This window comes from Amblyraja radiata, chromosome 13 (genome assembly GCF_010909765.2).
Source record: "Amblyraja radiata isolate CabotCenter1 chromosome 13, sAmbRad1.1.pri, whole genome shotgun sequence".
NCBI lineage: Eukaryota > Metazoa > Chordata > Chondrichthyes > Rajiformes > Rajidae > Amblyraja > Amblyraja radiata.
Window position 1 is genome coordinate 1,797,749 of NC_045968.1, and position 15,548 is coordinate 1,813,296.

The 15,548-nt window shown below is 42.2% G+C and overlaps 1 long non-coding RNA gene across 1 annotated transcript; it reads right to left on the reverse strand.

Moving 5' to 3' along the window:
- Positions 1-11,279: 11,279 nt before the first annotated feature.
- On the reverse strand, positions 11,280-13,493 carry LOC116979540. Its single transcript, XR_004413740.1, has 2 exons — positions 13,453-13,493; positions 11,280-13,044 (listed from the first exon to the last, which is right to left on the reverse strand). It is a non-coding gene; the product is annotated as an uncharacterized LOC116979540 (long non-coding RNA).
- Between the last annotated feature and the right edge of the window lie 2,055 nt (positions 13,494-15,548).

A 15,548-nucleotide genomic window follows, 5' to 3' on the forward strand; every position in this document is an offset into this window, starting at 1 on the left:
GTAGGTTGTAGCCGGTGCTGAGCTGACCGGTGAATTTCATTGGCTCATTGGGGAAAAAACCCCCCCATAAGCAGTAGTTTTCAGAACCAAGGATAACCGACTGGTAATGTTAAATGTCCACCGAGCTTCACAGCTGTGTATCTCTGGCTTCTTAAAAGTTACCTCCGCTCCTTCTCCCCCCTTCTACCCCTCTCTTCCCCCTCTCCCTCCCTCTTTTAAAGGACTTACCGTACATTGTGCTTTTTAGCTTCTTAATTACAGCGCCAACCTACCCGTTGATCGCGGTGTGTGTCTGTATCACATTGGCTTTACACCGTGTGAATTCCACTCAGACAGCGCTCCCCCCATTTGCCCTGTCCCCCGCCTGCATAATGGGCTGGTGAAGGAAGTGATGTGTGTGTGTGTGTGTGTGTGTGTGTGTATATGTGTGTGTGTGTATGTGTGTGTTGTGTGTGTGTGTGTATATATGCGTGTGTGTGTATATGGGTGTGTGTGTATGTGTGTGTGCGTGTGTGTGTGTGTGTGTGTGTATGTGTGTGTGTGTGTGTGTGTGTATATGTGTGTGTGTGTGTGTGTTTTGAGTGCGTGTGTGTGTGTATTTGTGTGTGTGTGTGTGTGTGTGTGTGTTAGTGTGTGTGTGTGCGTGTGTGGTGTGGTGTGGTGTGGTGTGTGTTTGTGGGTGTGTGTGTGTGTGTGTGTGTGGTGTGTGTGTGTGTGTTTGTGTTGTTTGTGTGTGTGTGTGTGTGTGTGTGTGGGTTGTTCTTCTGGGTGTGTGTGTTGTGTGTGTGTGTGTTGTACGTGTGTGTGTGTGTCTTTGTGTGTGTGTGTGTGTGTCTTTGCGTGCGTGGTGTGTTTGTCTTTGTGTGTGTGTTGTGTTTTTGTGTGTGTGTGTGTGTGTGTGTGTGTGCGCGGTGTGGTGTGGTGTGTGTGTGTGTGTGTGTGTGTGTGTGTGTTTTGTGTTTGTGTGTGTGTTTTTTTGTTTGTTGTGTGTGTGGTGTGTGTGTGTGTTTGTGTTTTTGTGTTTGTTTTTGTGTGTTTTGTGTGTTTGTGTTGTGTTGTGTGTGTGTTTTTTGTTGTGTGTGTGTTTTGTGTTTTTGGTTTTTTGTGTGTGTGGGTGTGTGTGTGTGTGTGTTTGTGTTGTGTGTGTTTTGTGTGTGTTGTGTTTGTGGTGTGTTTGTGTGTGTGTGTTGTGTGTTTTTGAGTGCGTGTGTGTGTGTTCTTTGTTGTGTGTGTGTGTTGTGGTGTGTGTTTGTGTTTGTGTGTGTGGTTGTGGTGTGTGTGGTGTGGTGTGGTGTGTGTTTTGTGTGGTGTGTGTGTGTTTGTTTGTGTGTGTGTGTGTGTGTGTTTTTTTGTGTGTTTGTGTTTGTGTTTGTGTTTTTTTTTGTTGTGTGTGTTTTGTGTGTGTGTGTTTTTGTGTGTTTGTGTGTTTTTTTGTGTGTGTTGTGTGTGTGTGCTGTTGTGTTTGTTTTGTGTATTTGTGTGTTGTGTTTTTGTGTGTGTTTGTGTGTGTGTGTGGTGTGGGTGTGTGTGGTGTGTGGTGGTGTGGTGTGTGTGGTGGAGGGTGTGTGTTTGCGTTTGTGTGTGTGTGCGTGTGGGTGTGTGTGTGTGTGTATTTGTGTGTGTGTGTGTGTGTGTGTGTGTGTGTGTGTGTGTATTTGTGTGTGTGTGTGTGTGTGTGTGTGTATGTGTGTGTGTGTGTGTGTGTGTGTGTGTGCGTGCGTGTGTGCGTGTGCGTGTGCGTGCGCGTGCGCGCGCGTGTGTGTGTGTGTCCTACTCTGACAGTCGCCGTTCCAGTTGGTGGTTTTTCAGGCGACTGTCGGCAACTTGACGGCAGCATGTTAAATCGCCTAGGTGGGACAGGCCCGTTAGGGCAGAACAGACCCATCGGAGATGTTCACACAGTGATACACACAGTCAGGAATGGGAGACCATGGAAGTCATGGAATTAGTTTGGATAACACACGATGAATCATTCCAACAGGACAAACATGGGCTACTTCCTGCTAATCACCCCACCTTCAACTGAAGGGAGATGTGAATAGCAAGATCTCACTTGCACCATTAGCAGTTTGCGATGAAGTCTTTAAGGGATGAAGAATACACAGAGATGAGGAGTCACATAAGAAATTGGGACGGCACGGTGGCGCAGCAGTAGAGTTGCTGCCTCACAGAGCCAGAGGTTCGATCCTGACTACGGGCGCTGTCTGTACGGAGTTTGTACCTTCTCCCCGTGACCTGCATGGGGTTTTCTCCGAGATTTTCGGTTTCCTCCCACACTCCAAAGACGTACAGGCTTGTTGGTTAATTGGCTTGGTAAAATTGTCGCTAGTGTGTGTAGGATAGTGTTATTGTGCGGGATCGCTGGTCGGTGCGGACTCGATGGGCCGAAGGGCCTGCTTCAGCTCTGTATCTCTAAAACTAAAAATTAAAACTAAACGCAGATACCCTCCTCATTGATGATGCCAGCTACCACTGATGAAAGATAGCCATTTGTAGGATAGGCAGCACTAGGAATAAAATGAATGGGCATTGGCTTCTTCCATGTTCCACCTTCAACAAGGAAGTGGGAAACATTTCAGAGCGTATCTTGCAATATATGTGGGTGAGGTGGCTGTCACCCTCATGGTCAGAAACATGTATGAGCTGTGAGATGTGGTTGCACTGTGCTAACTATGTCCAGATGAGGTGAATTACATTCAGTTAGAGATTGGATATTGAGTAATTGAGATTTTTAGTATGTGGGTGGGAGCAGTGCAGTGAGTTGAAAAGTAGATGAGCCGACCAGCTCAGGAACACACTTGGAATGTGCTTCTTAAGATAAAATACACTCAGTTTGATAATTTGCCAGATCATTAGACTTTCTCCTGCATTATATCCATGCTCATAGAGCTACGTCTCGGAACAAATTGCTTCCACTGCCTGATGAGTATATGTCTAGAGGGTCATCTCTTTACCTAGTCCCTGTAGTATATAGATCTCTCTCGTAGATTTCTAATATATTGTCAGAAACCCCTGGTGTGTGCTCAGCAGATCACAGCATGGAATCTGTTCTCAAAAAATGTAACTCCAGTTACAATATACTTTCCCTTTCCGAGTTCCAGGCTAACATTAAGTATCACACGCCACGTTTAGCCCCAACAATGCAGGAAGTTTGCATTCATCAGTCCCTTGAAACATCAGGCAATGCTGATTTACATAAGCACCAGCATTGCAATCATTGTGGAGTGTGACCCCTCTATTTTCATATGCTGCCTTATTTCACAAGTTCACAAGTTATAGGAGTAGAATTAGGCCATTCGGTCCACCAAGTCTACTCCGCTATTCAATCATGGCTGATTTCTGCCACCTAATCCCATTTTCCTGCCATCTCCATTTGTACTCCCCTGCTTCACACTGCTTAGTGTAGAAATGAAAACCATGTAGAAAAACTGACATGCTTACTTGCTTTGACTATTTAGCCCAGGGGGAAACAAGATTATAAAGAACCATTTTATTTACAATTCTAATGGTAACACCGTTCACTACCAATAACCTGCAGAGTTAAATTCTTCCAAATGGAAATACCTTTAAAGCTCAAATTGTGAGTGGAATTACTTTAAAGAGATAAACTGCCAAGAGAATAATGCAACCTTTGGTACTACAGTGTGTTACTGTGTTTAGTAATACATTTTAAATTCCTTTTATTAACAATGTAAACATTCAATAAAAATGAAAATGGTAAGAATTGCTTGAATCTCATTGTGACCATTCTGCTGGTACTGTCATTGCAAATAGCAAAGTATTTAATGCAATGTATGCTTTTGCGAAGTTAAAACTAAATTGAAGTTGAAGATGTTTAATTATTAAACATGGTTCAATTTATTTTCCATGGCATGGTATTACCAAAATCATATAAATGATTATTTCTGCTTGAATAACTAAAAGCCATAAATATGGAAAAGGCAAAAGATTGAGTGGAATGGAAAGGGTTTTTTAGAGGTACACCATGTCTCCTTTGTTCTACTACCCATTTCCTATTCAGGAATGCTTTAGATGTTTTTCATTATCTGTAACGTATTTTTGGAGATGTTGAGAGTATGGGGAGGCTTCAGATAAACACAACAACTGGTCTGCAGCAACTTCAGCTGCCCAAAGCAAATAATAAAGATCAGATGGACAAACACGATCATAAATATCATTAAAAAAAGCTATTGAGAAGGAAAAACTCTCCCAACTTATCCCTATGCCCTCTAGATTTCAATTCCTCTACCCTGGGACATAGGCAATAGACAATAGGTGCAGGAGTAGGCCATTCGGTCCTTCGAGCCAGCACCGCCATTCAATGTGATCGTGGCTGATCATACACAATCAGTACCCCGTTCCTGCCTTCTCCCCATATCCCCTGACTCCGCTATCTTTAAGAGCCCTATCTAGCTCTCTCTTGAAAGTATCCAGAGAACTGCCCTCTGAGGCAGAGAATTCCACAGATTCACCACTCTCTGTGTGAAGAAGTGTTTCCTCATCTCTGTTCTAAATGACCTACCCCTTATTCTTAAACAGTGGCCCCTTCTGGACTCCCCCAACATCGGGAACATGTTTCCTGCCTCTAGCATGTCCAAACCCTTAATAATCTTATATGTTTCAATAAGATTCCCTCTCATCCTTCAAAATTCCAGAGTGTACAAGCCTTGATAGACTGTGAGCATTCATTTTTATCAATTCCCCCTGTGATTTTATGCACCTCAATAATACTCCTCTGCCTCCTACACTCCAAAGAAAGAAGTCCCAGACCATCCAACGTTAGTACGGGTGTCAGGGGTTATGGGGAGAAGACAGGAGAATGGGGTTAGGAAGGAGAGATAGATCAGCCATGATTGAATGGTGGAGTAGACTTGGCCAAGTTCTACTCCTATCACATGATTTTATGAACAAGTCTTTTAATCCCACTATCAGGTTTTTTTATGTTGGTCGCACCTTAGTTGCATCACTTCAGTTTCAACAAGGATCAAGCCAAGGATCAGTGGGGTCTTGACCCGAAACGTCACCCAGTCCTTCTCTCCAGAGATGCTGCCTGTCCTGCTGAGTTACTCCAGCATTTTGTGTCTACCTTCGATTTAAACCAGCATCTGCAGTTCCTTCCTACACATGAAACCAAATATTCTTCCTTCGTACAATTAATAGTTTGAACAACAAGGGCAATAATAGAATTGCTGTTCTGAAGCCAATTTTTGCCAAATGCATAATTTTGTATTAAGATTGTGCATTTTTTTTCCAAGTTCTGATTTTAAACATTTGTCTTTGCTGTTAATTATGATTATTTACTGTTGACCAAAATCTCTAAGATTATTGAGCGTGCATTTTTCATTTGATAAACCTAACAACAGACTTTTAAAGCTACAGTGAGATAATTTGATTACGTTTACTCATCAGTTCCTGATCAGATGGGAGATTCTTATTCTTGGTGGGACTCAGATAAACTTTAGTGTAGTTTAGTGATTTGTCGGCACGGGAAGGCAAGAGAGCGAGAAAAAGAAACGGGAAAGATGACGGGAAAAAGCAAGAATATTCAGGGTTTGGAAATAATTAATATATTAGGAAAAGACACGGAATAAAAGATTTTGAACGCACGTGCTAAACGGTGAGTAGATTTATTCAATTTATTAACTGTATCTTACTACTTTCTGTGCCTGACCATTTTTTGAAATATGATACTATGAACATTTTGGTAACAAATATTTCTAATTAATTCCAGTTCAATTTTGATTTTTTATATAACCATATAACCATATAACAATTACAGCACGGAAACAGGCCATCTCGACCCTTCTAGTCCGTGCCGAACACGTATTCTCCCCTAGTCCCATATACCTGCGCTCAGACCATAACCCTCCATTCCTTTCCCGTCCATATAACTATCCAATTTATTTTTAAATGATAAAAACGAACCTGCCTCCACCACCTTCTCTGGAAGCTCATTCCACACAGCCACCACTCTCTGAGTAAAGAAGTTCCCCCTCATGTTACCCCTAAACTTCTGTCCCTTAATTCTCAAGTCATGTCCCCTTGTTTGAATCTTCCCTACTCTCAGTGGGAAAAGGTTATCCACGTCAACTCTGTCTATCCCTCTCATCATTTTAAAGACCTCTATCAAGTCCCCCCTTAACCTTCTGCGCTCCAAAGAATAAAGCCCTAACTTGTTCAACCTTTCTCTGTAACTTAGTTGCTGAAACCCAGGCAACATTCTAGTAAATCTCCTCTGTACTCTCTCTATTTTGTTGACATCCTTCCTATAATTAGGCGACCAAAATTGTACACCATACTCCAGAATTGGCCTCACCAATGACTTGTACAATTTTAACATTACATCCCAACTTCTATACTCAATGCTCGGATTTATAAAGGCCAGCACACCAAAAGCTTTCTTTACCACCCTATCTACATGAGATTCCACTTTCAGGGAACTGTGCACAGTTATTCCCAGATCCCTCTGTTCACCTGCATTCTTCAATTCCCTACCATTTACCATGTACGTCCTATTTTGATTTGTCCTGCCAAGATGCAGCACCTCACACTTATCAGCATTAAACTCCATCTGCCATCTTTCAGCCCACTCTTCCAACTGGCATAAATCTCTCTGTAGACTTTGAAAATCTACTTCGTTATCCACAACCCCACCTATCTTAGTATCATCTGCATACTTACTAATCCAATTTACCACACCATCATCGAGATCATTGATGTACATGACAAACAACAGTGGACCCAACACAGATCCCTGTGGCACCCCACTAGTCACTGGCCTCCAACCTGACAAACAACCATCCACCATTACTCCCTGGCATCTCCCATTCAGCCACTGTTGAATCCATCTTGCTACTCCACCATTAATACCCAACAATTGAACCTTCTTAACCAACCTTCCGTGAGGAACCTTGTCAAAGGCCTTACTGAAGTCCATATATACAACATCCACTGCTTTACCCTCATCGATTTCCCGAGTAACCTCTTCAAAAAATTCAAGAAGATTAGTCAAACATGACCTTCCAGGCACAAATCCATGTTGACCGTTCCTAATCAGACCCTGTTTATCCAGATGCTTATATATATTATCTCTAAGTATCCTTTCCATTAATTTGCCCACCACTGACGTCAAACTAACTGGTCTATAATTGCTAGGTTTACTCTTGGACCCCTTTTTAAACAATGGAACAACATGCGCAGTACGCCAATCCTCCGGCACTATTCCCGTTTCTAATGACATTTGAAATATTTATGTCATAGCCCCTGCTATTTCCACACTAACTTCCCTCAATGTCCTAGGGAATATCCTGTCCGGACCTGGAGACTTATCCACTTTTATATTTCTCAAAAGTGTCAGTATTTCCTCTTCTTTGAATCTCATAGTTTCCATAGCTACTCTACTTGTTTCCCTTACCTCACATAATTCAATATCCTTCTCCTTGGTGAATACCGAAGAAAAGAAATTGTTCAATATCTCCCCCATCTCTTTTGGCTCTACAGATAGCTGTCCACTCTTTCTCTCTAATGGACCAATTTTATCCCTCGTTATCCTTTTGCTATTAATATAGCTGTAGAAACCCTTTGGGTTTACTTTCACCTTACTTGCCAAAGCAACCTCATATCTTCTTTTAGCTTTTCTAATTTCTTTCTTAAGATTCTTTTTACATTCTTTATACTCCTCAAGCACCTCATTTACTCCATGCTGCCTATAATTATTGTAGATCTCTCTCTTTTTCCGAACCGTGTCCAATTTCCCTTGAAAACCATGGCTCTTTCAAATTTTTACTATTTCCTTTCAACCGAACAGGGACATAAAGATTCTGTACTCTTAAAATTTCACCTTTAAATGTCCTCCATTTCTCTTCCACATCTTTCCCATAAAACAAAATGACCCAATTTACTCCTTTAAAATCCTTTCGCATCTCCTCAAAGTTAGCCTTTCTCCAATCAAAAATCTCAACCCTAGGTCCAGTTCTGACCCTCTCCATAATTATATTGAAACTAATGGTATTGTGATCACTGGTCCCGAACTGTTCCCCAACGCATACCTCTGCCACCTGACCCATCTCATTTCCTAACAGGAGGTCCAGCACTGCCCCTTCTCTAGTAGGTACTTCTATGTATTGCTGCAAAAAACTATCCTGCACACATTTTACAAACTCAAAACCATCCAGCCCATTTACAGAATGTGTTTCCCAGTCTATGTGTGGAAAATTGAAATCTCCCACAATCACTACCTTGTGCTTACTACTAATATCTGCTATCTGCTTACATATTTGCTCTTCCAATTCTCGCTCCCCATTTGGCGGTCTATAATACACCCCTATAAGTGTTGCTACACCTTTCCCATTTCTAAGTTCCACCCAAATAGCCTCCCTAGACGAGCGCTCTAATCTATCCTGCCAAAGCACTGCTGTAATATCTTCCCTGACTAGCAATGCAACACCTCCACCTCTTGCCCCTCCAATTCTATCAAACCTGAAGCAACGAAATCCTGGAATATTTAGTTTCCAATCACAGCCCTCCTGCAACCATGTTTCACTGATCGCCACAACATCATACTTCCAGGTGTCAATCCAGGCTCTAAGTTCATCCACCTTTCTTACAATGCTCCTAGCATTAAAATATACACATTTAAGAAACCCACCCTCTCTTATTCTCTGTTTATTGTCTTTTTCTTCTCTCTCCCCTACATTTTGGGTCAGAGTGCTACCATTCTCTGCCTCCTGCCTCACACTCTGTCTGCTAGCTTTCCCAATTTGAGTCCCTCCCCCCAACCATACTAGTTTATAGTCTCCCCAGTAGCCTTTGCAAATCTCCCCGCCAGGATATTGGTCCCCCTTGAGTTCAAGTGCAACCCGTCCTTTCTGTGCAGGTCGCACCTTCCCCAAAAGAGGTCCCAATGATCCAGATACTTGAATCCATACCCACTGCACCAGTCCCTCATCCACTCATTTATCCTCCACCTCGCTCCATTCCTACTCTCACTGTCGCGTGGCACAGGCAATAATCCTGAGATTGTTACCTTTGCAGTCCTTCTCCTTAACTCTCTACCTAACCCTAAATTCTTCTTTCAGGACCTCTTCTCTTTTTTTACCTATGTCGTTGGTACCTATATGTACCACAACCTCAGGCTCCTCTCCCTCCCATTTCAGGATTTCTTGGACACGTTCAGACACATCCCTGACCCTGGCACCAGGGAGGCAAACTACCATCCGGGTCTCCTGTCTGCGTCCACAGAATCGCCTATCCGACCCCCTGACTATAGAGTCCCCTATTACAATTGTCCTCCTCTTCTTTTCCTTACCCTTCTGAGCAACAGGACCGGTCTTTGTGCCAGAGGCCTGGCCGCTGTCGCTGCCCCCAGGTAGGCTGTCTCCCCCACCCTTACTCAAACATTAGGACTTATTTTCAAGGTGTACAGCCACCGGGGTACTCACCAGTCCCTGCCTCTGCCCGTTGCCCTTCCTAACTGTGACCCAGTTTTCTGTCTCCCGTGGTCTTGGAGTGACCACCTCCCTGTAACTCCTCTCTATGACCTCCTCGCTCTCCCTGACCAGAGAGGTCATTGAGTTGCATGTGATTGCATATATAGCATGTGATTTAACTAATGAATGCTTTTGACAAGTTGCTGCTCCATAAACATGAAATCTCTGTATGGATATTCACAACTTAAACATTTTAATGAGCCAAACTCTGAGGTAGATGTCCATAACCACATTATGTTACCACATTATCTCAGGCATGAGATAATTTACATATGAATTAATTTCATTAGCTTGGCTATGAAAGCAGAGGGTGGTAGATCAGGGTTTAAGAAAATGTGAACATTTAAAACAGCTTTCAAGTAAGAAAGCCCAAACCTTCTTCACTCTGATTTGAGAATTAAGGGACTGAAGTTTAGGGGCAACATGAGGGGGAACTTCTTTACTCAGAGAGTGGTAGCTGTGTGGAATGAGCTTCCAGTGGAAGTGGTGGAGGCAGGTTCGATTTTATCATTTAAAAATATATTGGATAGGTATATGGACGGGAAAGGAATGGAGGGTTATGGTCTGAGTGCAGGTAGATGGGACTAGGTGAGTGTAAGTGTTCGGCACGGATTAGAAGGGCAGAGATGGCTTGTTTCCATGCTGTAATTGTTATATGGTTATATGGTTATGATGTTTTGTGCATGCTGAATTAATAGTGTTAATTTGTAATTCATTAATAATGTTTAATAATATTGTCATGTAATTCCAGTTTAAATATGAACCACAAGTGCAAAACACAGATTTATTAGTAACATTGTTGAACATAGTCTTACCTCAGTTCTCCAGCTGCTTATTAGTGCCCTTATTTCATTCCTGACTTGACTGTTCGAAGGTCGTCATGGCAACCTCTTAGAATTGTGATAATCCAGGACACTGCTGCCCGTATTCAAGCTGGCATTTAAGTCTAATTCACCCATTACTGTTGTCTTTCCACATCCACATTAGTTCCTAGTTAAACAGAGCTCCGTTTTAAATGTTCTGATTCAGGGTCGTGCCTCTCTCCATTGCTCTCATCTATTAGAGCATTAGTACCCTCTAAGACATCACTCTGGCCTGTCCTTCAGCCTCAGTTGCAATTGCTTCAGCTTTGTTCATGGTTCATAAGCTCTGGGAGCAGAATTAGGCCATTTGGCCCATCAGAACTACTCCGCCATTCAATCATGGCTTTCTATCCCACTCAACCCTATTCTCCTGCCTTTGCCCCATAATTCCTGACACCCTTACTGATCAGGAATCTGTCAATCTCCGCCGTAACTTGGCCTCCACAGCCATCTATGGTAATGAATTCCACAGATTCGCCACCCTCTTACAAAATAAATTCCTCCTCATCTCCTTTTTAAAGGCTATGGCCTCTTGTCCTAGACTCTCCCACTAGTTGGAACACCCCCTCCTCATTCACGTTATGCAGGCCTTAGGTGGTGTGACTTCATCTGCCGTAGCCTTGAATTCTCTAACTCCCTCCCTTCCCTCTTTAAGACCACTATTCTAAGCATGTTTTCAGTAGTTGTTCCTTTTTCTCTTGATCAGCATAAACCACTTTTGTTTAGTTGTGTTCTGTGAAGTGCTGCAGGACATCTTTGTGCACACCGTAAGATGTTCGCAAACTTGCCAAATGACAATTTTGCAAGATGAATAATAACAACAGCAATTTTCATTTATTCAATAAGTTTGTCATTGTCGTGTCGTGTTTGCGAAGAACCCATTAATACCCAGACACCATGGAGCGACTAAATAAGAAACAATTTTTTTAAACAAAGGTTTATTTGCCAGGACAAATACATCAATGTTGCACATATACAACATGGAAATTGCATTCTCCGATTTAAATATAAACACTCACACACACATCCCCACAGGCACACGCACACACACACGCGCACACACACACACACACACACACACAGACAAAGGTATACAAACTTGGTGTTAACAATTGCAACATTAGTTAATCATTGCAACATCAAATTAGTATATATCTAATGCAACATTTCCATGCAAATCCCAGTGTTTTTTTTAAATCAATGGGGGCAGGGATGGTGCTGTTTATTAGAGCAAGAATAGAACTGTGATCGCCTCCATTCATAAAACTGGAAAATACTGTACAATTTTGGCTCTTGTCTAAATTTAAAAAGCACTACAAGATATTAAATAAGAAGACTATGAGAAAACTGGAATGTATTTGAGAGCAAAAAGATATAAAAGACAATATTTTTTTCTAAACTGTAATATAACAATATTCCAAGGCCATTATAGAAAGTTAACAATACACCTGTGCCTATTTACTCCCATTGTTTTGCAATACCAGAATATTTGTTCATTCTTAGTATTTCTCATTGAGATAAAATAAATGCTAGAAAACTAATACAAAATCAGAAATCTACATCCTCACAAAAAGTTCTTAATGAAAATTTAACAACTATTTTTGTTTGGTGTTATTTCCAGTACTTTCACTCGCCCATCTTCCACTGACATCTGTTCTATTATTTATGAGGGAGAAGCACAATCACTTTTTTTTTGTAAGTTGGGTAAAAGTGCATGTCACAATTTAGCTTAGGCCAAATTTTTAGATATGTGTTTCACTGCTGGGCATGTCCAGTGACAACATGTTACTTGCTACAAGCATTGAATGAACTCAGTGGGACAGGCAGCATCTGCAGAGGGAAATGAACAGACGAGGTTTCAGGTTGTGACCTTTCATGAGCCAAACTATTCAGAATGATCACTGTGGTTTGTGGAAAAGGGAGGCATGATTTTTTTTGTCCCTTAAGGAGGAATGAAAATATTCACAAGAGCACTGACTGGTGTTGCCTTACCCCAAAAATGTTGGAGTGTTGACCTGAAACATCATCTGTTGAGTCTGAAGATGTGTCCTGATTGGAAACTTTGTCCTGGCAGTCTAAACTAAATATATTATCAGTCCTTTTCCCTCCATAGATGCTGCTCAACATGCTGAACTCCACCAGCATCTGGCTTGTATTCAATAGTCCATCATCTGCAGTCTTTGTGCTTCTGTGTAACTTGCTGCGACTGACACCACATTTCCAATCGGGTTTAGTATAATAGCACCATCCCATAGTCCTGATGCAAACTAATCACAACCATAACAGCATAGTCCTGCCTCTAATATTAAGCCGTGCCCCTAAACCTAACCACAACCACCTATCTCAACCTTAACTCATATCTTGAGCTAAGCATTAATCAATAATCAAACAGTCAATAGCATGATGCAGGACCAGCAGCTTATCAATAATCAGTCATAAATAATCATACTGATTGACCATATTGTCAATAACCAATCCATATTATTTTTCAATGCTCCTAATTGTACAAATGTTGCAACTGAATTTCGGTTTGCCTTCCGTTTCCCAAGTATTAAAATGCAGGCATCTGACTAGTAGTTGGATCAAATAGGTGGACATGAAGGGATAAGGTTGAAAAGAATGAGGAGAAAACACGGGAAGGTGAAATGGAAAATGAACCAATGTTCGCTAAAGGGCAATAGTGTGTCGATGATCTTTGTGATTAGTATTTAAGAAGGAACTGCAGATGCTGGAAAATCGAAGGTAGACAAAAATGCTGGAGAAACTCAGTGGGTGCAGCAGCATCTATGGAGCGAAGGAAATAGGCAATGTTTCGGGACGAAACCCTTCCGGGTTTCGGCCCGAAACATTGCCTATTTCCTTCAGGGTTTCGGCCCGAAACGCTGCCTATTTCCTTCGCTCCATAGATGCTACTGCACCCGCTGAGTTTCTCCAGCACTTTTGTAGACCTTCGATTTTCCAGCATCTGCAGTTCCTTCTTAAACACAATGGCTGGTGTGCTGTAAATTACCAGGAACTCCCAAGTTCTTTCCACTCAAGGAAGTGTAGGAACGACATAGATGCTGCTGCACCCGCTGCGTTTCTCCAGCATTTTTGTGTACCTTTTGTGATTAGTACACTGTAAATGGGTTGTGTAGGAAAGAACTGCAGATGCTGGTTTAAACCAAAGATAGACACAAAAAGCTGGAGTTTAACACAACGGGACAGGCAGCGTCTGTGGAGAGAAGGAATGGGTGACGTTTCGGGTTGTGACCCTTCTTTAGATGGATAGTTTCCCGCCTTTATTAAACAAGTAGTGAGACCGATTTATTTTTGTGTACCAAAAATGGTGCAGCTTGAAATGATTTCACTCGAAGTCTTATCGAAAAAGGTAACCGCATGGTGCACACCTATTGGTCATCATTGTACTCCTTCATCGTAAATTATTTTTTTCAACAGAGGAATGACTTCTGTTGTTCCATTCGCCTGGAACGCACCATTTTCCGATGCTGCTACTGTACGTGAACCAAGCAACTGTTCACAGAAAAAAATCAAAAACAAGTAGAAAAAGTAGGCAACAGGTGTGTCTATATTCACTTAACAGCACTGAGATTAGGTCAGTTCACAGTTCAATGGTGTCCAGTACAAATTCTAGTCATGAAGACCGGATCAGCATGTTCTTCTATTTTCAGCCATGAGAGAGGTTTTACATCATTAATCAAACGTACGGATGACAAAACTAACCTTGAATTTTGTATCCAAGGCTGAGTGGCATTAAAGGGTATATGGACCAGGTGGCAAAGAGGGCCTGTGGAAAGGATCAGCAATGGCAGAGAGTTCTTGAGGAACTTGCACCTGCTTCTACTTTCTTTATAATGGGTTGGGATTGTCCTAACTTTTGGCAGCATTTCTGATGGAACTGCCATGTAAAAGCCACACGCCCAGACATCCATGCTTAGGCTGTCAAACGCTTTAGCCTGGGGCTTGCACATTTGGAAAGAAGATTTTGTTTGTTTGTTCTGCCCTAGAGGTGGAGCCCAGTCCTGCAGGAAGGAACTGCAGGTGCTAGTTTAAACCGAAGATAGACACAAAATGCTGGAGAAACTCAGCGGGACATGCAGCATCTCTGGAGAGAAGGAATAGAGTGATGTTTCGGGTCGAGACCCTCCTTCAGTCTGAAATGAGGACCTCATCTACTGTATCCGTTGTTCAAGATGTGGACTCTTATACATCGGCGAGACCTTACAGTAGACTGTGCGATCTTCTCGCTGAACACCTTCGCTCAGTCCGCCTGGACCTACCTGATCTCCCGGTTGCTAAACATTTTAATTCCCCTTCCCATTCTCACACAGATCTTTCTGTCCTAGGTCTCCACCATTATCAGAGTGGGGCCAGATGCAAATTGGAGGAACAGCATCTCATATTCTGCTTGGGCAGCTTACAGCCCAGGGGTACGAATATCGATTACTCTAACTTCAAGTAACCCCTGCATTCCCTCCCTCTCCATCCCTCCCCCACCCAAGTCACACCAGCTTCTCGTTCTCACCTAGCGACAGCTAACAATGGCCTGTTTCCTTTATCATTGATACTTTTTTGCATATCTTTCATTCATTTGTTCTATATCTCTCTACATCCTCGTCTATATCTCTCGTTTCCCTTTTCAGTGACTTTCAGTCTGAAGCAGGGTCTCTACCTGAAACGTCACCCAATCCTTCTCTCCAGAGATGCTGCCTGTCCCGCTGAGTTACTCCAGCATTTTGTGACCACATGCTGGAATTAAGCTGTATTACACTGAGGAAATCATATCACGATCATACACCAGGTTAGGCCAAGGTGTAACTTATGCATTCACTTTCATTTCAATGAAAATTGTAGGGCAATGGATTAGGAGGCCACAGGAGAAGCAGGCTGCTTTTTATAAAATTATTTTCTTTTACATTACTGTTTGAAAATTATTTATAAAAGTGATTCAGCAGTTATATTTTCTCAGTTCCTCATTATTCTTCCACCACTTACTTTAAGTTTATTTCACGAGGATATTACCAGGACTCAAAGCCCTAAGCTAGAGGGAAAGGTTGGGCAGGCAAAGACTTTATTCCTTGGAGCGCACAAGGCTGATGATATAAGATCATGTATAAGATCGTGAGGGGAATAGGTAGTGACAATTCACAGCGTCTTTTACCCAGAGTAGGGAGTCGATGGCCCAGCGCTAGACTTG